This window comes from Apium graveolens, chromosome 6 (genome assembly GCF_009905375.1).
Source record: "Apium graveolens cultivar Ventura chromosome 6, ASM990537v1, whole genome shotgun sequence".
Classification (NCBI taxonomy): Eukaryota; Viridiplantae; Streptophyta; class Magnoliopsida; order Apiales; family Apiaceae; genus Apium; species Apium graveolens.
The window spans coordinates 132,512,117-132,539,117 of NC_133652.1; positions in this window are offsets into that span (position 1 = coordinate 132,512,117).

Below are 27,001 nucleotides of genomic sequence, written 5' to 3' on the forward strand. Positions count from 1 at the left end.
TTATTCCTAAATTCTCATACGAGATTGGACTTAGGACATATCTCTTTCAATCTCCCACTTGTACTAAAGCCAATCACTCTGGTATCTAATACCCATCTTGTCTTTATGACGATCAAAGTGACTTTCAGAAAGTGGCTTTGTGAGTGGGTCTGCTATGTTGTTATGTGTGTCAACTCTCTTTCAATACAATACAAGAAATGTTATCGCGCTCCCACTAACCCTTTTGTAGACACATGGTTCATCTACGTTTTTGATAAAACCAAACTCTTTTATTGTCTCATCAAAATGGATGTTCCATCTACGAGAAGCTTGCTTTAAACCACATATGGTTCGCAGCAGCTTACACACTAGGTTTTCATTTCCCTTGGAAAGAAAACCATCTGGCCATTTTCCAGATCTCATAGTCGTAGTAAGCAGTAATCGCAAGCAAAATCCGAACTGATTTTAACAGGGCTACAGGTAAAAGGTTTCATCAAAGTGAATCCATTGCCTTTGTTTGAATCCTTTTGCCACAAGCCTGGCTTTAAAGGACTTCACCTGGTCATCTGCTCTAATCTTTCTTTTGTATACCGTATACATAGATTATATTTTACGATATACCACAAACACCCTATGATCGATGTAAAAGTAATACCCCAAAATCTCTTTAGGATATCCCACAAAATTATATTTTACGGATCAAGATTCCAGCTTATCTGGGTCAACTTTCTTGACATAAGCTGGACATCCCCAAATCTTAACGTGTTTAAGACTCGGTTTCCTTTCTTTCTATATCTCATATAGAGTTTGAGGAACAGATTTGGAAGGCACCTTATTCAGTAAATATGCTGAGGTTTCCAATGCATAACCCCATAAGAATACTGGAAGATTTGCATAGCTCATCATGGACCGAACCATGTCTAACAAAATTTGATTTCTCCTTTCAAATACCAATCTGGAGGAGTCCACTGGGAGAATATACCCTTTTCTTTGAGATAATCCGGAAACTCTCCATTCAAGTATTCACCACCTCGATCTGATCGAAGAGTTATAATACCATTTTTGGTTTGTTTCTCCACTTCATACTTATACTCTTTAAACTTTTCAAAGGCATCAGACTTGTGTTTCATCAAACACATATCCGAATCTAGATCTATCATCTATGAAAGTAATGAAGTATGAAAATCCACCCATGGCTTGCGTAGAACATTGGTCCACATACATCTGTGTGTACCAATCCTAGCATATCTGCAGCCCTCTCTCCATGTCCACTAAATGGAGATTTGGTCATTTTACCCAATAGACAAGACTCGCATGTAGGATATGATTCAAAATCAAAAGGGGTCAAGTAACCCTTCCTTATGCAATGTCCGCAGTCTATTTTCACTAATATGACCAAGTCTGAAGTGCCAAAAGAAAGTGAGATTTTCATCATCCCTTTTCTTTTATTAGTTTGTTCAATCTGAAGTAAATTATGTCACATACATATAGACCATTATTTAAAATACCACGTCAATAAAGAATATTATCTCTAAGGATAGAACATTCATTATTCTTAATAATAAAATGAAAAACCATCCAAATCCAACATAGGAATAGAAACAATATTCCTTACAATCGAGGAAACAAAATAACAATTATTTCAAACAATAGTCTTGCCCGTAGGCATATGTAAATGAAATGATCCTACATCTTCAGTAGCAACTCTTGATCCATTTCCCATCAGTAGAATCACCTCATCTTCCTCAAGAGTCCTACTTCTCCTTAGTCCCTGCAACGAATTGCAGATGTAAGAACCACAGGCGATATCTAATACCCAAGTAGAAATTTGACTTAATGTGACATATTCATTTCTATCATGAACATACCTGAATCATAAGCGGTAGTCTCACTCCCCTTCTTCTTCTTCAACTCTGCAAGGTAAACCTTGCAGTTCCTCTTCCAGTGCCCCACCTTGTTACAGTGAAAGCAAACAACTTTTCTCTTGGGGTCTTCAGCTTTTGGTGGAACCGGCTTTTCTTCACCTACTTTCTTCTTCTTGGAAGGGTTCCTCTTCCTTATCTTAGGATTGGAACCTTCACCAATTAGAAGAACAGAACTCTTCTTAGGGGGAAAATTCGATTCCGCAGTCTTCAACATGTTGTGGATTTCAGCCAGGCTGACATCCAGCTTATTCATGTGAAAGTTCACAACAAATTGCGAAAATGAACCCGGAATTGATTGCAAGGCCAAGTCTTGGTTCAGCTCCCCATCCATGGCAAAACCAAGTTGTCTAAGACGTTCAATCAAATTGATCATCTTAAGTACATGGTCATTCACGGATGATCCCTCAGATATCCTACAACCGAATAGCTCCTTCGATATCTCATATCGAGATGTCCTCCCTGCCACATCATACAACTCTTGTAGATGCATAAGGATAGTGTGAGCATCCATATGCTCATGCTGCTTCTGTAGCTCAATGTTCATGGAAGCTAGCATGATGCATTGAGCAACATTTGCATCATCTATCCACTTACGATACACAACATGTTCATCATTATGTGCATCGTTAGCAGGTTCAGTAGGCTTAGGTAAGTCAAACACATATTCCAGCTTCTCCACCCTGAGAACAATTCTCAAGTTTCGAAGCCAATCAGCAAAATTAGGACCAGTCAACTTGTGAGCATCTAGTATACTCCGGAGTGATAGTGCAGAAGACATAAAGAATATAGTAAATCTGTGAATGATAAACACATAACAACACTTAGCAAATATTCAATTTCATTTCAAAAACACTATATGAATCAGGTCTTTATTCATAAGTGGCTCCCACTAGTTTATCTAATTTATACAACCCCCTAAGTGAAAATTAGGCATTCATAATGCTAGTGGGAATAGGGATCCTACATTCTATCACACAACCTCGGCTGTGGCACGAACCGCCATGTAATGTTCAATAGACAGACAACTCTTGTCAATTACATCTTATGTTATTCCCTAATCAAACTTTAGCCTCTTGAATACTTGAGTCACGGCTGTGGCACGACAAACTCAATATTCTAAGTCAAGTCTAACCCAACATTTCGTACAATTGAATCAGTCTCCAACGACCCACGACTGTAGCACGTAACGACCTTTAGATTCTAATTCAATGTACACATCTCTTTGTAATAGACAAGTATTTCTTATTTCGAAATCAAAGCCCTCGGCTGTAGCACGAAACGACAATGATTTAAAATTAAGAACCACTTTCTATCATGTTGGAAGGCTATGACCGACACAAGCCCGTTGTGTCATTGGCCAATTACTACTTGATATTATTTAATTTTCGAGGGATTATATTACGTTACAATCATAATCATATTATAAAGAGATTCTTCCTTTTAAATTAAATATTTCAAATCAATAATCGATAATCAGATGATTCCCAGATCGGGTGGAGCATTGTCAAGAGGCGTCACTTAATAACCCTTTCTTACAGATAGAAATCTGTTGTTGACAGAATCATCCTTTCTCTCAAAATTGAAAATTCATATTTAATTACGTGTTTCATAAACACAAGAATCTCATGATTGCATTCATAATATTATTGTCAAGGCAAGAAACGATTCCTATTCTAGATTTTCTAGAGCACGCCTTATATTGAATTAAGTTCACCTAAATCTATCATCGCATGGTAAACACATGCATATATCTCATATATAAAAATAAATAAACAAGTAAGCATGCAAGTAATATCATTTCACACATTGATATAATGATGTATGGATTTATTATAGCATTTAAAAGCAATTAAAACAATTAAAACATGCTTTAAAATACTTTCGGGAATATAAACAGTTCAAAACTTTTATATAAAAAATATTTGACCACTCGATTAGATCCGTCTCGGAAAAATGAATCCAACGATATATTGCACGCCCAAAACGGAGTTACGAAACTCCCAAAAATTCAAATTTAATATGGACATACGGGCTGTAACGCATGTACGTAATGCGTTACAACACTGTTGCGCCATTTACGCGTGTAACGCATTCCGTAAATGTGCAACAGTGTGTAACGCATTCACGGAATGCGCAACACACCCTGCGCGTGCGACTCACGTGCCCGCACCTGGCCGACCGTTGGCAACAGCAGGTTTTTTTTTTGTTCTGTCAGCTCTGTCGTTTCCTTTTCTAGTCAGCAGGTTTAGGAGATGTAACCCCCCTTTCCCTTTACTCCCTTATTACTTACTCTTTATTAATTTATTATTTTAATTTTATTATTAATAAATTAATTAACATTTAATTAATAAATTAATAAAAATCAAAATAATATGATTTCTCAAATCAGGGAGTATCAGAAAAATACCAGATCAGCCATGGGTCCTTGTGCAAATTTTAATCATAATTATTCACATGCATAATTATTTCATGAATTTTAATTAAAACAATTTTTTTAAAAATTCATAACAAATAATCTACACATCACAAAATTATGAAAAAAATACCTAGATGATCTACAACACTTGTAGAACCCAGATCAGTAGTCAAAATCTCATGCAAAAATTATTTCGAATTAATTCATAATTAAATCTAAATAAACTTGCAAAAATCATAACAAATCCATACATGCATTAAAAAATCTGAAATTTTTTATATGAATCTCTATATGCAGAACCTAGCTCTGATGTCAATGATGGAATTTACGGATGAGCGAAAGCATGAAATAACATTTATTCCGTAAAAACCATATACCACACATATAGAAAAACGTATAAAAGGGAAAAACTGAGGAATCGAAACCATACCTCGTGAATCGAAGCTTTATAAAATTGGAGTGCTAGCAGTGGCTCCTCGGTGTGTGAAGCACTCTACCGGTATCCACCAAGAACGATCCTCTTCGATGAACCTTTTTATAAAACTAAGCTTTTATAAAAATGGAGTTTTTGGGAGAGAGAGAGAGAGAGAGAGGGGAAGAAGATGGAGGCTAGGGTTTTCACAAAACCAAAATTGTGTGTGTATATATCATGAGCCATCCATCTCATTCTATTTATAGGACTCTCCTAGGGTTTTATAATATATCTTTATATATATTAACCCCCACATTTTATCTTCATAAAATGCTTTAATAATAATTAAAACTATTTTAATCATTATTTCTTTTTCTTAACTATTTAGAAAAATAATTCTCTCTCTCATTATTTCATCAAAGAAAATATTCTTTTATGGTGTGACCCTGAAGGTTCAATATTATGCCGGTAGTAGAAATAAATAATAATAAACTTTTATTATTTATTTACATGAATACTAAAATTCACTAAATATAATTAACTTATTAATTATATTTATTCTACATCGTGAGTGATGCTTCTCAACATATCGCGACTATCCGGATAATATGAATTCACTGCTTAGAATATCAAGAACCTGTCAGTGACTAGTTACCGTACAATGAATTCCTTCTACCCTTATAATATCTCGATTAAATACAAGGCATGGATCTTGTGTCAAGCCTATCAAATTTAATCATATGATTTCTTATTCATAATGCAAAGTTCATATTAATGCAAATTAGAAACTCCTTTCTAATTTCATACACTCTGGCCAGAGATTCCAGAACTCGCATACTAAGAATAACATAGGATATTCTCTTCCTATACTGGAAGGGGTAGATCCTCTATTGATGTTAACTATCTCTATACACAAATCCCTATGCCCAGAATAGACCTAATGGATGTCCTTGAGACTAAGGACTAAACCAAAGCACAGTTCATTATATATAAGATACCTTTAACGATCTCAAGTCTAAGGACACGTGTACAACTATCACTCAGTGAATAACTATTGACACGTGAGTAATCTCCATTAGTTGTTCAACTTATCGAGTCATGTTCAGTGAACTTATTCCCTAATAAGCACCTACATACAAGCTATAGTGTCACCACACAAATGCCTATGAGAACAGACATCCTCCTGAAGGGAGCAAGCATAGTATGTACCAATATTTGCGGATTATTAATTACCATTTAGTAATCCTATGACCAGGAACTATTTAAGTTTAGAGTTATCATCTTTTAGGTCTCACTATTATGATCTCATCATAATTCATAAAAAGCTTTACTCTAAACTATGGTATATCTTATTTAAACACTTAAATAGATAGAGCCCGTAATAAAAACAAAACAAGTCTTTTATTAATATCAATGAAATCAAAACAGATTACATAAAAGTTATTCCTAAATCCTCATACGAGATTGGACTTAGGACATATCTCTTTCAAGTCTTACGTTATTAATTAAATAAAATTAGTTGGTAAAAATTAATTACGAAATGAAAATAAATAATAATTAATAAATTGAGTTCGTATTGGTGGTTGGGATTGGTGAAATTGGTTGTGAATTGGATGATTGCGATTGCTTGTTGTTGTGATTGACGTCGAAATAATTCGACGGGTAGGCCGATAAATAAAGGAAACGATGCCCGATTTTTAGGATAATTATTAGGCACAAAGCATGCGCTAATAATTCACACAAGTATACGCCTTCGCAAGTAGTATATAATGAATTCTAGTTCGTTCCCACAGAGACTCTGGCTAATTATGTTCAATTAACACTTACTCACCAATGTATGATTACTTCTCAATGTCAAGACAATAACACTTAAGGTTGATTAACTAATTATTAACTACTATTAACTACGAGAATAAAACACTTAAATTAACACTTGAATTAACAATATTAAACACACATGAGATCATAACTTCATTACTACTTCATTCAATAGTTATTGTTATTATCCTTAGCATGTAACGGTGATGATATTAATCGAACAACACGAAACTGATAAAAACCAACTTGCGTTGCACAAGAACCATTCTACCAAGCATCCACAATTAAGATAGAAGTTGAATAGGCATCAATTATGTTGAGACCCTATATATTTACAGAATTTGACAACGTAATGATTTAAGCGCAAGTTATTCATTATGATTACACAGAGCGAGTAAAACGGTTAGAGTTACCCACTAATCATGCATACAATACATGAACCTATGCTAGAATAGCAAGTTCTAAATCTCAATATTCACTGTCGCTTCACAAGAGATTAACAGGCTATCTTATATGTTCGCGACGCATATAAAACGAATAAGCACAACCTATGCTAGATATCATATAATTATCACATACCAAGGTATTAAACAATTAACCAAAGAAATCCATAGTAAATCTGCTACGACCCCATAATCACGATTAGCCCAAGATAGAACTCATCTTCACCATGGGTTCATATGAAAACATGATAATCACACAACGATATAAACTAATAAAAATACTTATTAAAACCAGAGTACGTCACAAGAGTATTAAGGTTCAAAGTAAGGAAAACTAGCATCCACTGTTACAACGAATAAAAGAATCACAAGATAATGTATGCTTCCTCTTCTTCGTTGTGGTGTGCTAAAATGGTCTTCTTAATCTTCTCTCCTTGCTCCTTGTTGCTTGTTTGATACTTGTTATTGTGAAACGTCTCTCAGGTAGGTTTATATAAGAGTCCACAAGAAACAGCAGTCTCAGAAGCCCAATAGAAGTTGAATTATAAAAATCCAGAATATAAAATTACGACCCCAGGCGGCTGCCTCAGCTCCCACGTGGGAGCCTGCATCTCCAGGCGGTCTCCTGCACACCCCAGGCGGGCGCCTGCACAGCTTCTGGAAAAATCATCTTTTTGCTCCTGATTTTGCTGAATTCTTCGCACAACTCCCCTCAACTGATTCCAAGTACTTCCCTAGGCTTATTATGATGAAATTTCCCTAATTACGCAAGTTATACCCTGGAATGCAAAGACACTAGAAAAATGCATCAAATACACAAAATACTTGATTTCAAGATATCAATTCAAGCCATTATGAGACGTTATAAGTGGTATAAAATGCCACTTATCAAACATTAATTCCGAAAATACGGGAACGTAACCTGTAATTATCGGAGACGTCGAACGAGGATATATAATTAAATTTTACGAAACCTACTTACGTGACGTGACAAGATATTTTGTGAATAATCGATTACCCTATTTTCAAACCAACAAGTATACGTACTTTCCAAAAATGAACACCGAACCGAGTTTCAAAGATATGGACCATAATTGCTATATGTATTTCAATAATATATATATAAATACGAACCGGGTCATGAAATCGTATGGGTAGAAGTGATAGCGATTTGATGTTAAGCTTAAGTGATTATCTAAATTAGGGTATTTCAACCCTGTAGGTCCTAGACGGAAAACCCGAGTATCAACATCGGACTAGGAATGATCTAGTAATTAGATGTCGAGATCAATGAAGTTCCAATTGAAGGGCCTGAGTGTTGAAATCGTATCCAAAATGGGATAGTAGTTTGACGATAAAGCCGAACGTGCATGTCGAACCAAAGTCAACTAGTAATAGCGATTAAAGCTTATTGAGGCAAGTATTCCTGATTTATCTTTTAAAATACTGCAATTATTTCTTCGTTCCTATTCTAAGTTCAGAATAGTTAAATGTTTTACATTTCGCTGCAATTACTCTGATTATGCATGTTCTTTTCATTATTGTTCCTATAATTCGATTGCTCTCTTGAGCAAATACCCATTCTTTCGGGTTATTTGCGAACCCTGAATTGGGATGTTTTGAATTCAAAATGATTTGAAATCAAAACACTCTACGGGCTGGATGTTTACTGTAAGGGCCAGTGATGAGCTGGATCCTATGGGCCGGGGATGCACTGGACCCTTGGGCGATAGAGCCTAGGTACCTGAATGGATCTATATGGTTGGGTATAGATCTACACTGTATCCTGAGTGATCAACAGTGTATAACTGTGAACTAGTGTCTAGTCTAATTTGTTGTTGATCGCCATTAACGATTTTATTTCTCGAAAGGTTTATGATTCCAAAACCGGATAAAACACTGATTTAGGAGGTGAATCTGGGAATCGCTTGTCACTTTTGAATTTATAATAAAAGGCTGGTGACAGCCAATATTTATTCGTTCAACTCACTTAAATCAGTAAAATTGCTTAAAATTGTTTAAAGATTTTGTCTGAAAATTTTTCTTTGGTATTAATGCTTGAAACTCAAATTATATACTTGCTGGGCATTTTTGGCTCACTCTTGCTTTGTACATTCTTATTTCTTTCAAAAACATATAAGGATAAAAGTGAATAGCTTTGATAGATAGCAGAAGTTAGAGAAATTTCCGCTGTGAGAGGTTGAAGATGTTAGAAGAGTATGACCAGAGCATTAGTTTAAAGGTATTTACACTTGTATTGTAGTTGTTATGAATCGTAGAAGGTTAGATTCTTGTTCCATACCATAACTTGTAAACGATCCGGATTCAAGGGTTAATTGAATATTCTTTTATTTTATGTAAAGATTATTTCGTGACACCAAATCTTGACCCCGAATTTGGGTTGTTACAAAAGCAGGTTAATAAAAAGCCCCAAAGTACAGTTAAATTCCACAAACGAATGGAATGGAGTAAGCAAATCATCGTCTGGCTGTGATAAAGTGTTAGATATATTTGATAATGTCATGTGGATGAAGGTACAGTGGAATTGCATTTTGTTCCCACAGATCAACAACTAGCAGATATCTTCACAAAACCACTGTGTGAAGCTACTTTTACAAGATTGGTAAATGAACTTGGAATGGTTTCAGGTTCTTACTCTAAATCTGCTTAGTTTATGTTCTGATACATCAGACTTTATGATCAGTTTTTACAGAAATTACTGTCGTTGGGTATTCTGTGCTTAAATTGAAAATTACTTAAGTGTTGATTGTTCTCTGATGTGAATTTCTAAACTCTGATAGTGATATGAATATTTCTGTGACTATTCTATCCAATGAGGATAATTGTGCTAGATGCTGAACTAGTAGTCTTTAATATACTAAAGATCCTATATTTGAAGTAATTGTTTATGTGGATATCTTTTAACACAAGCAAATTCTGATATTGAGCTTAGTTAAGTTTACTTTGTGTATCTTATTACTAAGTCAAAAACTAGAATAATGCTTCTCATCTGTTAAGTTCTGATGTTAGTAAATCTGATAATGTACTAAGTGCTGGTAATCCTCACTTATCAAAAGAAAAAGAAAAGAAAAAAAAAATCAGGTACTCCTTTGAGATCTAGAGTAAAAATGTGGAAGGGAAGACCCAAGTGCATTGCTGGTATTAAGTAATATGCATTAGAAAAGAAAAATAAAAATTTTCTTGGTGACTTTTCACACTCTATGATTACTGGAGAAATACTCTGATAGTAGCATAAATTCTGATAAGCAGTCGTGACTCACTTACACTGAGAAGCCACTGTAAAATAGAATTTCAAAAGATACATAAAATGAGCACAAAACAGTTGAGGTGGACTCATGCATGAACTCATTCTAAAGTAGACTTCAGAATAATGACATATTTTGAGTAAAGTTCTTAGTTATGCCTTATTTCTAAGATGTACTGAAGTGAATCAGACTTTACTCTTTGTCTGATATTTAGCTTAATGCACACACATACACTCCATATGAATGATGAAAATTACTGTGGTGATAAATGTTATTTTAGATGAACAGTTTATGTGTCTGATTGCATAAATTCTGAGGACAAGTTCTGATGATTAAGTTCTGATGAAACCATATCAGTATTTGAGTGAAGAATTACAGGAATACACATTCACTTTTCGAGTTAAGGAGCCATATTTTGATGACTTTTAAATCCTGACAATAATAAGTTCTGATGCTGACGTGGCAGTATTTATTTACTTGGTTTATTTTTGGTCATTAATTGAACGATAATATTTTTACAGAATATTTGGTTAATGTGAGATAAAACAGTCATAATCATTATGGGTTAGTGGTTAACGTGTATGTCCTGAAAAACCGCATGTGCACGATAATTATTATTTATTTTACATGCCCATTAACTCTTTTTCTAACCGTTTACTGACTGTTCACATGGTGCCAGTTGTAAAGTGTATCCCATGCTTCAAGGGTCCCCAAGTATTATTTTTTCATCAAGGGAGGATGAGCATGTCGTGACATTGGCTACGGTTCGACAAGCACTGCAGCTGCCTGAGAACTGTGTTTATTCTACTGTTGAAGAGCCAGTTCTTCAAAACATGATGGCCAGTCTGGGGTATGAGAGGACATTAGCCAAGCTGGGTCAGTTGAAGAGATCCTACATAAGGAGGGAATGGAGTTTCTTCTTTGACTGCATAACCAAGGCTTTTGCAAACAAATGTTCTAATTTCGATGCAATTCCCATATTCAGCCAACAAATCGGGTATGCTCTCATAAATCAAACTGATTTTGATTATGCAAGTGTTGTCTTAGGTTTTATTGGGGATAGAATGACAGAAGATGGAAATACTGTTTATTTTGCTACATTTTGTCAGCTTATCTATAGTTTTTGTTGTGATGATAAGCCCCAATCAGCTAGTGAATTAATTTCATCATTCAGACTAGCTAAAAGAGCTTTTAATGACTTATTATCTACTGATAATAAGAAGGTTATGTTAAGACCCTTCATAGTTCCTTTATCTGTCAAACAAGCCTTAATAACCTACGATCCAGTTAAATACACTGAACTATATCCTGATATTCAACCATCCGAACCTCATCCATCAGCACCTACCACCTCTACACAAACACCTCAAACTTCTCAACCTCAACCTTCAGATCCTACAGTGCAGCCTTCATCTTCCAAACCCAAAAGGACTAAGAAAGTATCTCAGACTCAACAGAAGAGAAGGAGAATTATTCTGCGAGATGAAACAACTGAGGAACAGGTTCCCATATCAGAACATGTTGTTGTAGAAGCTGAGAAGGTTTCTTCTCAGAAAGATACTGTAACTAAGAGTTCTAGGCCCCTCAAAAGGCTTAGAAAGTTAAATTCTGATGATAAAGCTCCTACAGTGTCTCCACCTTTGAAGAAATTAAAGAAATAGAGAGCTCACAGGGACATAGTTGAGTCAGATTCAGATGTAGTGGAAGCAGCTAAGGAAGGGGATCAGGAATCTCTGATCTCAACAGAACCATTTGTTATTGAATCGCTTCCTTTTTGCACAACATGAAACTGCTCAAGACAAAATTCCTACACCTCATAGGTCACCTATAGTTGATCTAGTACATACTGAAGAACCAGGTACAAATGCTTTGATATTCATAACTTGATTGTGCCTGAGGTTTTGTACTTGGAAGCTCGACCAATTCAACTCACTCCACCAACAACATCAATTTTGGATGTTGATCAGAACCTGGCTGCAGATCAGAATTTAGAGGATGATGTTAAAGCCTCTATAGCCTCTCATACTGCTGTTTTATCCGAGGATGCTGATACTGCAGGATCTACAAGTTCTGATGCTGCTAATGAAGAAACTACTGGTGAAGCTACTGCTAATTTAGATGCTGATGTAGCTGGTCCATCAGGACATGCACCTCAACAAACAATTACTAAAGCTTATTTAGTTAAGAAGTTTGTTATAGGGGAAGCACCAGTACCTTGGAGTGAAACTCCTAGAGGAAAGGAATGGACTAAGGAATGGAACATAGTTAGTTTTGTTCCTTCTGAAAAGATTCTTGCTGAGCATCTGGCAAAAGCTGATGAAATGCTGATAAATGATGATTTCAAGGCATAACTGAGAGTTATTGCATTGAGTACTAAGCATCTTCAGGGTCAACACTCAACAACTCATGCCAAGGTGAATAAAATTCAAGAAACTTTAATCCAAAAATATATGAATGTGAAACTTGAAAAGAACAGTTTTTTAAAGCCAGCCTTTGACAGAATTGCCTACATTGAGAAAACTCAAGAGAAGCAACAAACTCAAATTGAAGAAATTCTGAAGAATCAAGCTTCTCATCAAAGTCAACTCAATGAGATCCAATCCTCGGTGGAATTGCTTGTCTCTCTTCTTTTACCTGCTAATGCCAAAAAGGGGGAGAAAGTGATTAAGTCCAAATGCAAATCTATTCAGACACTGAAAGGAAAGGATGATGGAAATGATGACTAGGGAAACTCTAACAAGGGTAGAGGTCAAGGTCAAGGCAAAGGATTTTCATCAAGTAAAGCTAGAATTACAAGTCAAGGAACAAGTTCTGATACTTGGAGAAGAATAAGTTCTGATACTGGTAAAAAGATAAGTTCTGGTGAACATCTGGAACTTGATGAAGAAATTTCAAAGCAGTTATTTCTTAAAGAAAATCCAGGAATGGACTTTGAGAGTCTAAAGGAAGAAGAAGCTAGACTCAAAGCAGAAGGTGTCAAGACAAAATCTAAAGCTTCTGTTGTTGAAAAGAAATTTCCAAAGCCTAAGGGTATTGTGATAAAGGAAAGAACAAGTTCTGAGGCAACCAAAGCCAAATCAAAAGTGGAAATTGATCTAAGGTCCAAGGGAAAAGAAAAAGTTGATGAACCTGTAAAGGTTTATATGCCAGTCATGGATGAAGAAATAATTGATGAAGAAGAAGATGCTAATCTTACTCTGATGCAAAAAAAAGATTTTTTAAACAACCTCTGACATGGCTCATGTTGTTCAGAGTCAAGATATAGTAAGTTCTGATATGACAGTGAAGCAAGCAACCTCTGACATAGCTCAAGTTGGCTTGATATCAGAAGATAAGGAAAAGGAAACCTCTGACATTGCTCATGTTAAACCTTCAAAGATACTCCTACCAGGATTCACCAAAGCTAAACAGACTCAACCTTTGAAGACTGCAACAAGTGGTTTTGAAGCAAGAGTTGTTACAGGAAAGGAAGCAAGAGTTAAATCTGGGTTGGGTAGTTCTGGTGAAAGAAGAGTACATAACACTACCAATGATCCGACTTCCTTAAGTGAACCAGGTGTTGGAGCAACTCCAGAAAGATTGAGTCGACTTGAATCTGTACAAATGGTTTACCATACCTTTTTAAAAGAATATATCTTGTTATATTTTATGACAGATGGAAGGGTATACCAGATTAAGCAGAATGCTATACCACTTAAGTATTTTGAGGAACTGGAACATGTTCTATTCCTACTTCAAGTGAAAGACATATTAACAGATAGTGTTGCAGGGTATTTAAAGTCTCAAATTCAAAGACAGAAGAAGCTTTATTCTGTAAAGTCTAACAGCACATACTGTCCCAAGTATAGAGATCACAAAGGTGATATTGTCGAAATGAAGCCTAACTCTGCTAAGATTATAACTACTTTTCTGGGTTATAAAGCTGTGGAATTCAATCTAGATTCTGACAAGGCATATCTGACTAGACTAGGTCAGGAGATAAGAAAAGCTAAGATAAATGATCTCATAGTAGCTATTTTTCAAACTGGTGAAGATACAGCTGAATTGGTAAATGCTAAAAGGAGGGTGGTTAATGAACTTGAATATGCTGAGAGATGTTTGTTGAAGAACTATCTCAGAACAACTCCTGATATCAAAAAGATCAAAAATTGAAGCCAAGTCAAAGATCTTCAACTGCTTAAATTCTGAAGTGTATACAGACTGAAGCTGTTATCAGAAGTTTAAAGATGGTAAAGCTGAAAGGACTATAAGTTGTAGTTATCTAGTCAAAGTCTCATGCATTTATACTTAATGTTTTTGACATCATCAAATATCTATTGAACTTGTATATTATGCTAATTTACAAGTTGAGAGAGATTTTTAGATATATTTGATAATGTCATATGTAATATGATTTGTGTTTAGTTTTCAGATCTTACTTAACAGGACAAATCAGTTCTTAACTAGAAATCAGCACTTATACTAAAGACAGAACTTAAGATATCAGAACTTAAGTTATCAGAACTTAAGTGATCAGAAGATATTTATCAGGAGATAATATCAGGACTTAAGATGACTTTCAGATAAGGAAGGCGGCTGATTGAAAGGAAAGAAGATCGAGACTAAGACAGAAAAAAAAAGCATGAAGAAAGAATTCTATGAAGAATAGAATACTTGGAAGAAAAGATAACTAGTTGATATATTTTAGGAAGCGGAATTATATTCCATATCAATTAGAATTTATCTTGTAACCGTGTAGTATATAAACAAAGGCATAGGGTTTGCACTATAAGTGTTATCATTATCGAAGTTATTATTCTTTGTAACCCTAGAAGCTCTCGTGATAATTTGTTCATCACTGAGAGAGGTTAGTTCCATATTGTAACAGAGTTTATTATGTTGAATAAAATCTATTTTTTGTTACTTGAGTTCTTATATTCGATTTAATTATGCTAAACATTGTATTCAACCCCCTTCTACAGTGTGTGTGACCTAACATAAAGAAAAAGGAGAAATGGTTAGGACGCGCCACAATACCAATAAAAATTAAAATATATTTTGAAGAAGCTAAGACACGCCCCACAAGGAAACGAGGTCGCAACCTGGTCTCCGAATAAGCTCCGGACACGCCCCGCGCTATAGGGAGATCGCGGCCCGCAGACCCGGAAGCTCCGGGCGACCCGAGAGCCCCGTGGCGTGCCTCGGGTGCGCCCACATGTGTGAAGTGGGTGTAATTGATGCCCTAATTTTTAAATGAACAAACATAATTGGAGGTTAATATGTAGATTCTATCATGTTAGGAAATTAATAACACAGAAGGGGGGTGAATGTGTTTTACTATTTTTGGGCTTTTCTTGAATGTTTATGATTGAACAAAGTAAATTTAAATCTTGTAGTAAAATGTGTTCATGCAGAAATTAAGCTTACAGAAAATAAAGAACACAAATCTTCAAAACTCACTTAATTTTATATTAAAATTAAGAATGCTTTGCTACAAAATTTTTAGGCTATTTGTTGATAAAGAGCTTAGCTTCTCCTTGAGAGTGTGACAAGAAATTTGATCTAAATTGTTACAACTGACTGAAGGACCAGTGTTAACTTTATAATTCAGTTAACTGCTGGTTTACACAGTGTACAATAAGACATGCTATTAGCTTTTCTAAAATGTCACTTGTCATTTCTACTTATAGAAAAGTAGATCTTCCATTTCTGGATTAGCATATCTTTAGCATCCTGTAATAATTTTAATCTTCCTCTGTCAGTTAGTCTTCACCATTCATCTTGCACATTCTTCAAGCTGCTTTTTGTAGACTTGTCAATCCAGTTGTTTGGATTGTTTGTTGATTGTTAATCTTGAATATTGAACTGGTCTGTGATTTTGTACTTTGATAATTTTACACGAGATCTTCAATTAGGCATATAGAGATCTTGACATCTCGATAAGTATAATGACTTAGCGAGATCTCTAATGCTCTAGTGAATTTGACTTATAGAGGTCTCTGAGTTCTCGAATAAAACTTTAGCTTGTCGAGATCTCTTAGCATCATGTCTTCACTTTGTCTTGTCGACAACTTAGAGTTCTCTAGTGAATTTTGACTTATCAATATCTCTGAGTTCTCTAGTGGACTTTGACATATCGATAACTGAGAGTTCTCAAATGCATGTATACTTATCGATAACTCTGAGTTCTCTAGTGAAGAAATGACTTGTCGATATCTCCAACCTTCATATCTTCTTGACTTGTCGATATCTCTCTGAGTTCTCTAGTAGCTTTCCTGACTTCTCGATAAGTTATTTGGAGTTCTCGAATGACTTCTCTATAACAATAAATCTGTGACTTGTAGAGATCCTGATTAAAGTATTTTTATCCAAACATATTTATTCAACTCCAAGTTTCTTAAAAATTCTTCTGAGGCATGATCTTTTTGATCTTCTTCCAGATAGAATCCTTAGGCTTGATACTGTTTCAGGAAAAAGACTCCAGTCTACTCCTTTGCATTTTTATAGACTTTAAATGTTACAAGTACAAAATACAAGATAACAATATAACTTACTTAGGATTGACAAAATGTCTTAGTCTTGTTGAGATACTGGCATGTCTTGCACAACAATCTCTCCCAATTGGTGAGAAGATTGCTTAACACGCATTCATGCCTATTAACAAGACTAACCCCAAGCTTAACATATTATGAAAGGTAATAGTTCATTATTCTCCTTAGATCAGATGTCCATTTAGCTTTGCTTCACACTTTGATCAGGAATACTAATGATATTGTTATCTTCAGTAATCTTTGACATCATCACTTGTATATTACAATCTCCCCCAACTTGTTCATTATGAAATTATGCACAAGTTCTGATTGATGATGTCAAAACTCTAACTAAATGTAGAAGTCAATCTCCCCAGAGCATTTAGATTTACTCTTCTCTCCCCCTATCACGAAGAGAGTATTATTGTCTGGCAACATCCAACAGCTGTTTTTACATTTAGATATATTCTCCCCCTTTTTGACATTATCTCTAGGTGGAAAAATACAGCTAGATGCACGTTGTTCAAGCTTTTGTCATTGTCCATTTAGAACAATATCCGCAGCTTCAAGCTTTAGTGATTTCTGTAGCGATGAATTCAACAGGTAGAATAGGAGACTTTACTTAGACCAGCGGAGAAAGTTTTCCAGAAACAAAAGTCCTAAACTCTCTGTTCTTTAAATAAGTAGTCTCACTACTTCTCACTGCACTAGTCTCATGACTTTAAAGAGTCAGAGTTTCCTCACAAGGATTACTGAATCCAGACACTCATCTACCTCTCCTTTTTCCAGGAAGGATCCCGCCTCTCTTATTTTCTATTTTTCTCTCAATCTTTTCTCTCATCCTCACATGAAAGGATCAAATGTTGTTTGACCTACAGAAATAAGAGGTGGCTGAGAAAAGTTGTCTGTGATCATATGATTAGGGGTGATCCATAAAGGTCTAATCATACTCATTTCACCAGAAGAGTGAGTATAAATTTCATACTTGTGAGATTCTGAAGAATCAGTTGATTGATTTAACATTAATATGCAGCTCCATCTTTCATCAGTTTCAATTCTTCTCACAGTGTTTTCAGTGATTCTGCCTTCATCACCATTTTGAGGTAATGGTTCTTGTGTGGCTGGAGATTCAAGAGTTTCTGTATGACTTTGACATCCAGGTTCTTGTGTACTCTACTCCACTGTCTGAATTTTGAGCTTCTGTTAACACTATTTGTTGTGCAGTTGTATCATGTTTATCAAGAGATTCTTCCTTGTCTACTATACTATGTGAAGTATAGGTTCTTTTGGAGCATAGATCAGGAAATGATGGTGCTGCTATGCCCAATTAAGACATAGGTTCTTGTATGCATGATTTAGGAAGTGAAAATCTTTTGATAGTCTCATCTATATGTCCAAGAGTAATCTCTTTTACTCTCTTTTAGCTTTGCTGTTGTAGGAACTTCTGGCAGCTTTCCTTAGCAAATCTTCCTTAAGTCTGACATAACAGGGTTAATGAGCTTCTGTGAAGACCAGTATTAGATGAAGTTCTGGTACTGTCTTTGAAGATGAATCAGAATAGCCTTTATAAGCATCTTGGACAGGAAAGATTGTTCTATTCATGTAGCAGTTCTGATTTAGTAAGCACAAGTATCCCCTTCATGAATTCTGAAGGTTTTAGATAAGCATGAGGATCTTGGCTTATTACATCCTTCTTTTCTCAAACAACAAAACAAATGAAGAACATTTTGTGAGGTTTCTATCCTTTTGTAAAACAAGTTCCTTTCAAGAGTCACCTAAATGGGATTGTGTTTGAGTTTGTGTTTGTGTTGTTATGCCTGGGTGAACAGTAGTTTGGTTGTGAAAGATGTATTATATGCAGCTTAGCACAAATGCCTGTTGAGTGATCCATGGATCTCATAAATCTTGTAAGTAACAAGTTTCTTGCAATTATAGGCAAATTCAAAGAATTTTGCAAAAAATTGATTTTCAAGGATGTTTACATACAAAAGTTAAGGAATTTAAACTAAAATCAAAAATGATTTTGTGTAATATTCTACTTTACTTATCTGTTGATATGTCTGATGCATCAGCTGAAACTAAATGTGATATCCCTACTTCGAGTGATTTTTCTGAGTTTCATGTTGTTGTCATGAAGAGATTGTGTTTAACCTGTACTGCATTACACATATGTAACTTTATGATGTTTAGTTTGACATATGTAGTGTAAGATTTTCAGTTGCATGCAGTATTACAGGAAATATGATAACTAGTTTAATTATAAACTATAAACACATAACAAACAAGACACAAACAACTTTGAAATAGAGAAGATGAAAGATTTTCATTAAAATAAAAACAGAGTACAGGATGATTTGGATTCCAACAATTAAACCCTAATCCTAACTACTCTAGTTTCTGCTTCTTCCCTGCTTCGATCCTTCTTGCCCTGCATTGGTATGCTCTAGACATGGAGTGTGCAAGAGAGATGATTCTCTCTCGCAGCTCCAAAGCAACAAGGCATTCCTGCTCAGCCTCCAAAGCACGTCTCTCTTGTTCGAACGAGACTTCACCCTCGAAAAATAGAAAAATTATTTGATCATCCCAAGAAAGTTCTTCAAAAACTTCAATGGGAACATCAAAAGGACTGCAGACTATCCCTCTGATGCGGACACGAAGCCTAACAGGGTCATAGTAGACCTTGTTATCAGCTAAATAAAGGGCTGGAAGATAAACGCCATTATTTAGCTTGTAGAATACAGGAGCAGCCATTTGAGAGATTTGAACAAGATGAGGGTTTGGAGTTAGGATGTTTGTTGAGAGAAAAAGTAGTGATGAATAATGAAGAGAGAAGGATTTGAATTTATAGAAGGGGAAAAGAAACCAAGAGACACTTGAGTTGCCCGGTTAATAAGTGTTATAATCACACAAACATATTTTACGCGTACCTAGGCAGTTAAAAGTGACTTGCCTTTCTAGATTAACTATTCCCCATGCAAGTACTCAAGAACACTTACATAAAAAGTAACCCTTCCTAGCAGCAAAAGATATTCCACTAGCTCACTTATCAAATTAAATACTCCGTACTGAGAAAGATTTATTTTGAATAAATTCAAAATAGATAATTAACACATAGTCAAATAAATTCAACTATTATCAGTATTCTCAAAACATCACATATAATACTAACATATTCCAAATTTGATCAAAAATATGCACGAAAGCACGTAAATGTGTCGATAAGTCTGAGAGATTATAGAAAAAGCAAATGACTTAATGAAAAATCTGAAAATACGCATTGGGATTTATTCGAGAAGTCATTTTGAACATTGTTAGCATATTCGAGAAGTTATTTTAAGTTCTTGATTAGATATGTAAAATAAGCTTATCGAAATGTCATATAAATACTCAGTTTGTCCAATACGGATTGATAAGTTCTGAATTTTAATCAATATAAAATTAGAACAGATTTTATGTCAAAAGTATTTTGCTGAACATAATTTATGAATTAAATTATTCCAGTTTTTCATACTTTTTGCTTCTTTTGATCTGTTATTTATTAACTTCATATATTTAAGTTATGAATTAATAAATATACAGTTTACTTAAAAAAAAATCCAAGTTAAAGTATGTATCGAGAAGTCTGGGTACTTATAATAAAAGTAGATGACTTTTCGAGAACTCAAAAATAGACGTTTGGAGTTTGCTTATCGAGAAGTCATTTTTAAGAATATATATCGAGAAGTCATTTTAAATAATCTTATAGAGAACTGAAAATTGACTTATCAAGATGTCAAATGAATACCCAGTTTATCCAAAAATGGACTGAATTATTTCCAACTTTTATTTGAATAAATTCAAAATAAAATTAAAATAAATTTTCCAAAAGTATTTTACCAAAATAATTTATTTAATTAAATTATTTCAGTTCTGAGTAATTGATGAGTCAAACAAAATATTTTACTTGTAGAGAACTCTGTGAAACTACACTACTAGAGAACTCTACAAGGACTTATCGATAAGTCATTTTTAAGCCTATTGAGAAATCACTCAAGAAGTCACTAAGTTGACTTATCGAGAACTCACTCGAGAAGTCCTAAAATGACTTGTCGAGAAGTCACTTAGACTTATCAAGAACTCAGTTCTCTAAATACTTTTGATTATTTCAATTCCGCCTTGTGTTAATTTTACATATCAAAGATGTAAATTAACAATTAAGAAGTTTACTTAGAATTTGAAAAATTCCAAGTTAATTTGAATTTGAAAAATAAATATGCAGAGATTTCTGAAATATTTATAATTCATATTTCAGTTTAATTTTCCAATTAAATCAAATTAATTTTGATTCACTGGAAATTAATCTGCTGTAAAACATTTGCTGAGTTCTTGCCTTAGGATGAAGAATTAAGCATTCCAATTTCACCTACAAGTCTAGTGAAAGTTGCTTCATCCAAAGGTTTAGTAAAAATGTCAGCTAATTGTTTTTCTGTTGGAAATGAGCTCAATGGTACCATTTGTAGCATGTTCTCTAATAAAATGGTATCTTACATTAATGTGCTTTGTCCTAGAATGATTAACTGAATTAGCTACTATAGATATAGAACTACTATTGTCACACATAATAGGAATTTTGTGTAACACTAGGCCATAATCCATTAGCTGATTTCTAATCCAAAGCACTTGAGCATAAAAACTACCTATAACTATATATGCAGCTTCAGCTGTAGAAGTTGAGACAGATTGTTGTTTCTTGCTATACCAGGATACAAGTCTTTGTCCAAGAAACTGACAGCTTCCACTGGTACTCTTTCCATCAAACCTGCATCCAGCAAAATCTGCATCTGTATAACCAACAGCTTCAAAACCAGTTCCCTTAGGATACCATAATCCCAAGTTTGGAGTTCCCTTTAAATATCTGAAAATCTTCTTTACAGCCATCAAATGTGATTCTTTTGGAGTTGCTTGAAATCTTGCACATAGACATGTTACAAACATGATGTCTGGTCTACCTGCTGTTAAGTAAAGCAATGATTGAATCATCCATCTATAGCTTGAGATATCTACACTTTTGTCCTTTTTATTTTCATCCAACTTTGTTGCAGTAGACATAGGTGTAGATACAGGCGAACAATCAAACATACCAAACTTCTTCAATAGATCCTTGACATACTTAGTTTGGCTGATGAAGATACCATCACTTATTTGACTGACTTGAATTCCAAGAAAGTAACTTAGTTCCCCCATCATACTCATTTCATATTCACTTTGCATAAGCTTGGAGAATCTTTGGCAAAGCTTTTCATTAGTAGAACCAAAGATGATATCATCCACATAAATCTGAACTAGGATCAAATCTTCACCATATTTCTTGTAGAAGAGAGTCTTGTCTATGGTGCCTCTAGTAAAACCATGCTTCAGTAGGAAATCTGACAGTGTGTCATACCAAGCTCTAGGGCATGTTTTAGTCCATATAGAGCCTTAAGTAACTTATACACAAAATTTGGAAATTATGGATCTTCAAAGCCAGGTGATTGTTGCACATAAATTTCTTCTTCTAGCTCACCATTCAGAAAGGCACTCCTGACATCCATTTGATACACTTTAAAATTTGAATGTGCAGCAAATACTAGAAAGATTCCTATTGCTTCAAGTCTTGTAACTAGAGCAAAATTTTCATCAAAATCAATTCCTTCTTCTTGTGAGTAGCCTTTTGCGACCAACCTTGCTTTGTTTCTGGTAACTATACCATTTTCATCCATTTTATTCCTGAACACCCATTTTGTTCCAATAATGCTTCTATTCTTTGGTGCAGGAACTAACTTCCAGACTTTACTTCTTTCAAACTGATTCAGCTCTTCCTGCATGGAAAATATCCAGTCAGGATCTAGTAGAGCTTCATCTATTTTCGTAGGCTCTACTTGAGACAGAAAATATGCATGTATGCACTCATTAACAGTTGCACTTCTAGTCCTCACACCAGCAGTAGGATCACCAATAATTGCTTCTCTAGTGTGACTTCTATCCCACATCCTTGTATGAGTTTGTTGACTTGTGCCTTCATTATTTTCTTCATTATTAGTATGACTGTTGGATCATTCTTCTCTTTCTCCCCCTGAGTTTGTGCTATCAAGTTCAGGTGTTTGAGATGAGCTTCCATTGTCATGATTTTCCTATTGAGTAGTCTCTTCATTTATTATCTGTTGTGCATCAGCTTCATCTTCCCCATCAGAATCACTATCAATGTTGAGGTTTTCAAATGCAAGGGCTTCAGCTTCATTATCATCAAGGCATTCCAAGCATGTACACTCGTCATCATCAAAAGTCACATAGGTGCTTTCCATAATCTTCTTTTGATCAATCACATAGACTTTGTAGACTGTTCTTTCCAGTGAATATCCCAGAAAAATTGCTTCAAAAACCTTTGAGTCAAATTTTCCCACATATTCAAAGTTGTCTTTCAAAATATAACACTTACTTCTAAACACATGAAGATGCTTTACAGTAGGCTTTCTTTTAGACATGATTGAGTAAGGTGACTTTCCATGAGCCTTGTTAATGAGATATATGTTCTGAGTGTAACATGCAGTGTTAACATCCTCTTCCCAGAAACTTGTTGGCAACTTGGCATCTTGCAGCATTGTCCTTGCAGCTTCAACTAATGTTCTGTTCTTTCTCTCAACTACTCCAGTTTATTGAGGTGCTCTAGCAGCTGAGAATTCTTGAATAATGCTTTTTCCTTTGCAGAATTCACTCAATGTAGTATTTCTGAATTCTATTCCATTTTCACTTCTCAATCTTTTCACACAATTGTAATCTTCAGCCTGTTTTTCTATCTTCTTGATGTGCTCAATTATGATATGTGGAGTTTCATCTTTAGAGTGCATAAACTCTACCCAAGTGTATCTTGAGAAATCATCCACCATCACAAGTGCATATTTGTTCCTTGAAATTGATAAGATATTTATTGGCCCAAATAAGTCCATATGAATTAGTTGCAAAGGAGTACTTATAGAATTCACAGTTTTTGACTTGTGACTTGACCTTTTCATTTTTCCTTTCTAACAATCTTCACAAACTTCAACTGGAGCAAACTCCACTTTAGGCATTTCTCTTACCAACTCTTTTTTGACCAAGGTGTTAATTTCCTTGAAATTTAAGTAAGGCAGCTTTTTATGCCAGAGCTTGCTTTGTTCTTCTGATGCCTTGGTGTAGAAGCAACATACACCATCCTTATTTGTTGAGTCAAAATCTGCGACAAATAAGCTTCCTTTCCTTGCTCCTTTCAGAGCAACTTCACCAGTTTTCTTGCTAATAAAAGTGCATTCTTCTTTGTTGAATAAAACTTCAAAGCCTTTATCTATAAATTGGCTAACACTGAGAAGATTCACTTCAAGACCAGCTACCAGTGCTACATCATCAATGACAAAATTTTCAGAAACAATCTTTCCATGTCCCATTGTGAATCCTTTGATGTTATCTCCAAAAGTCACCAAAGGGCCAACTTTCTCCTCAAACTGTGATAGCAGGGCTTTATCACCCGTCATATGCCTGGAACATCCACTGTCTATGATCCAGATGACTTTCTTCACTTTTCCCTGTACACAATGAGTTTTAAGTGTGTTTAGCAACCCAAGCAGTGTTGGGTACTTTCTTCCTGTTAACTGATTTATTAGAAGTAGAATGAGTAGTTTCAGATAAAATAGAGTTCAATAACTGTTGTGCATGTCCCTATCTGATGTAATCCCAATTTTTGTTTCTTTAAGGTCTACTCTTAGTTTGTGGCAACTCTTCATCACTTTCAAGTTGCAAGGGATGCAGTCAAACTTGTCACAAAATGAGTAGGGATTATTTGAATCTGCTTCATTGTATTTGCATACTCCTTCAGTTGGCTTGCTAAAAACCTTTTTATAAAGGTGAGTTAGATAATTTACAGAGCCATATTTTTCATACTTCTTTCCAGGAGCATCTGCAACATAAGCAAAATTATTGCTTTTGTTTATCCCTATTTTCCCATTTCTATTTTTCTTCTTTTGTATTGCATCTTCAGTTTTAATTTTGTTGACAACAATCTTGGTGCTTTGATTGTCCATGAGATTTTCTTCAGTCTTAGAAGATTGAGTTGAGTTTGTAATTTTCCTTTCATTATCCTCATCTGCAATTTCTTGCTTAATAATCAACTCTTCTTCGCTGAAGTTTACATCACAAGCCTTGAATACAGGTGACCTAACCTTTTTCAGCATTGCTGGAACATTTTCATTCTCTGTTGCTTTTTCTTTGTCACTTATGTTTTTTTTCTTGCTTTTCAAGGCATCATAATCAAGACCAATAGCAATGTTTGTACATGGTTTGTTTTTCTCATGGTACTGACCAACCAATTCAGATGCATTCCTGAAAGATTTCATCTTCACTTCATTCTTTTCTAGCTTCTCCTTTAGCACTGCTTTAGTTTCATTTGCACACTTGAGCTTGTTCTTTAGATATGCATTTTCTTGTTTTTAAAGCTTCAAGCTCCACCAACAAAAATTTAGTTTCTTGCTTCTCACTTTCAAGCTTCTCATTTATCTTTGTTAATCTGTTAACTTCTTCATTAGCAGCAACCATACTTGTGTGAATGTGAAACATTTCTGTGCTCATCTTTTCAACAGTTTCCTTATATTGATTCATATTTAAATCAATGGTGATAAAAGTTGGTACCTGTGATTTAGATGAGGATGATTCTCTTTGCTCCAAGGCCATGAGTGCATAGTTTCCAAATTCTTCATCTTCATCATTTTCAGAGTCATCCCAACTTTTACCCTCTACAATATAAGCATTGCTTTTGCTATTTCTTCAAAAGAGCTTCATACTTTGCTTCAAGTTCAAGATAAGCTTTATCTTTCTTTGCCTTCTTGGGTTTCCTGCATTTTGTAGCAAAGTGGCCTAGTTCATCACAACTGAAGCACCTTATATTAGATCTGTCAACTGATCCAATTTTGTAGCCATTCTTACTATCAGAATTGTACTTCCCTTTTTCTTTCCAGCTGCTGTCTTTGTTGAAAGACTTTCCTTTACTCTTGAAGTATCTTGGCTTCTTTACTATAATATTAGAAAATTTTCTAGCCAAATCGGCCATTGACCGATCTAGCTCATCCAGTTCTTCAAGAGTGTAGAACTCATCTTTTTCCAATTCCAGAATGACTTGTTCATGTGAATCATTTGTTCTTTGCTCACTTGTTGAGGCAACTGGAATTTGAGATCTTGACTCATCAGTCGATGTTTGGCTTTCATTGACAATTAAAGCGCTTGAGCCATCTGTAACATGTCATTGGCCAGATCTCAATGATTTTCTCTAAATCATTTTAAGTTCATATGTTTTAAGAATTCCATACAGAACTTCCAGTGTTATTCTGCTCAAGTCTCTCCCTTCCCTGATTGCTGAGATTTTCTGTTCCAAATGATCAAGGAGAGTAAGCAAGAACTTCAGGTTCACTTCTTCAGCTTCATAATATTTGTCATGAAGCTGCAAATCATTTATAAGCTTGTTAAACCTTTCAAACACATCAGTAATGATTTCCTTTGGCTTTCCCAAAAAACCCTCATACTGTGAAATCAGTATTCTTCTTTGGTTTGATCTAACTTCCCCAGTTCCCTCACAGAGTATCTCAATCTTTTCCCATATTTGCTTGGCAGTGTCATAGTTGACAATGTTGTTATACATTACATTATCAAGTGACTCAATTAAGATTAACTGCAAACCACTATCTAGGAACCTTTCTCTTTTTCAGGGTCAGTATACTCAGAAGGTTCTTTTGGAGCAAAATAAGCTGGGATAACCATGTCTCCATCTGTAGATTCCTCAACTCTAACCATACGAATGAATGGCCTATTCTTGAGGACCTGAATGTAGAGGGGATTGGCCATCCTGATAAACAACATCATTTTCTTTTTCCAAAGAGTGTAGTTAGCTTTGTCAAAGGTAGGAATTTTGATGCTACTGACTTTCTGTGTATTCATTCTTCCAAGATCTTGAATCTGTTTACTTTCAAATTTTGCTCTGATACCACTTGTTAGGAAATTAATAACACACAGAGGGGGGGATGAATGTGTTTTACTGTTTTTGGGCTTTTCTTGAATGTTTATGGTTGAACAAAGTAAATTTAAATCTTGTAGTAAAATGTGTTCATGCAGAAATTAAGCTTGCATAAAATAAAGAACACAAATTTTCAAAACTCACTTAATTGTATATTAAAATTATGTTACATATTGAATTCTCAA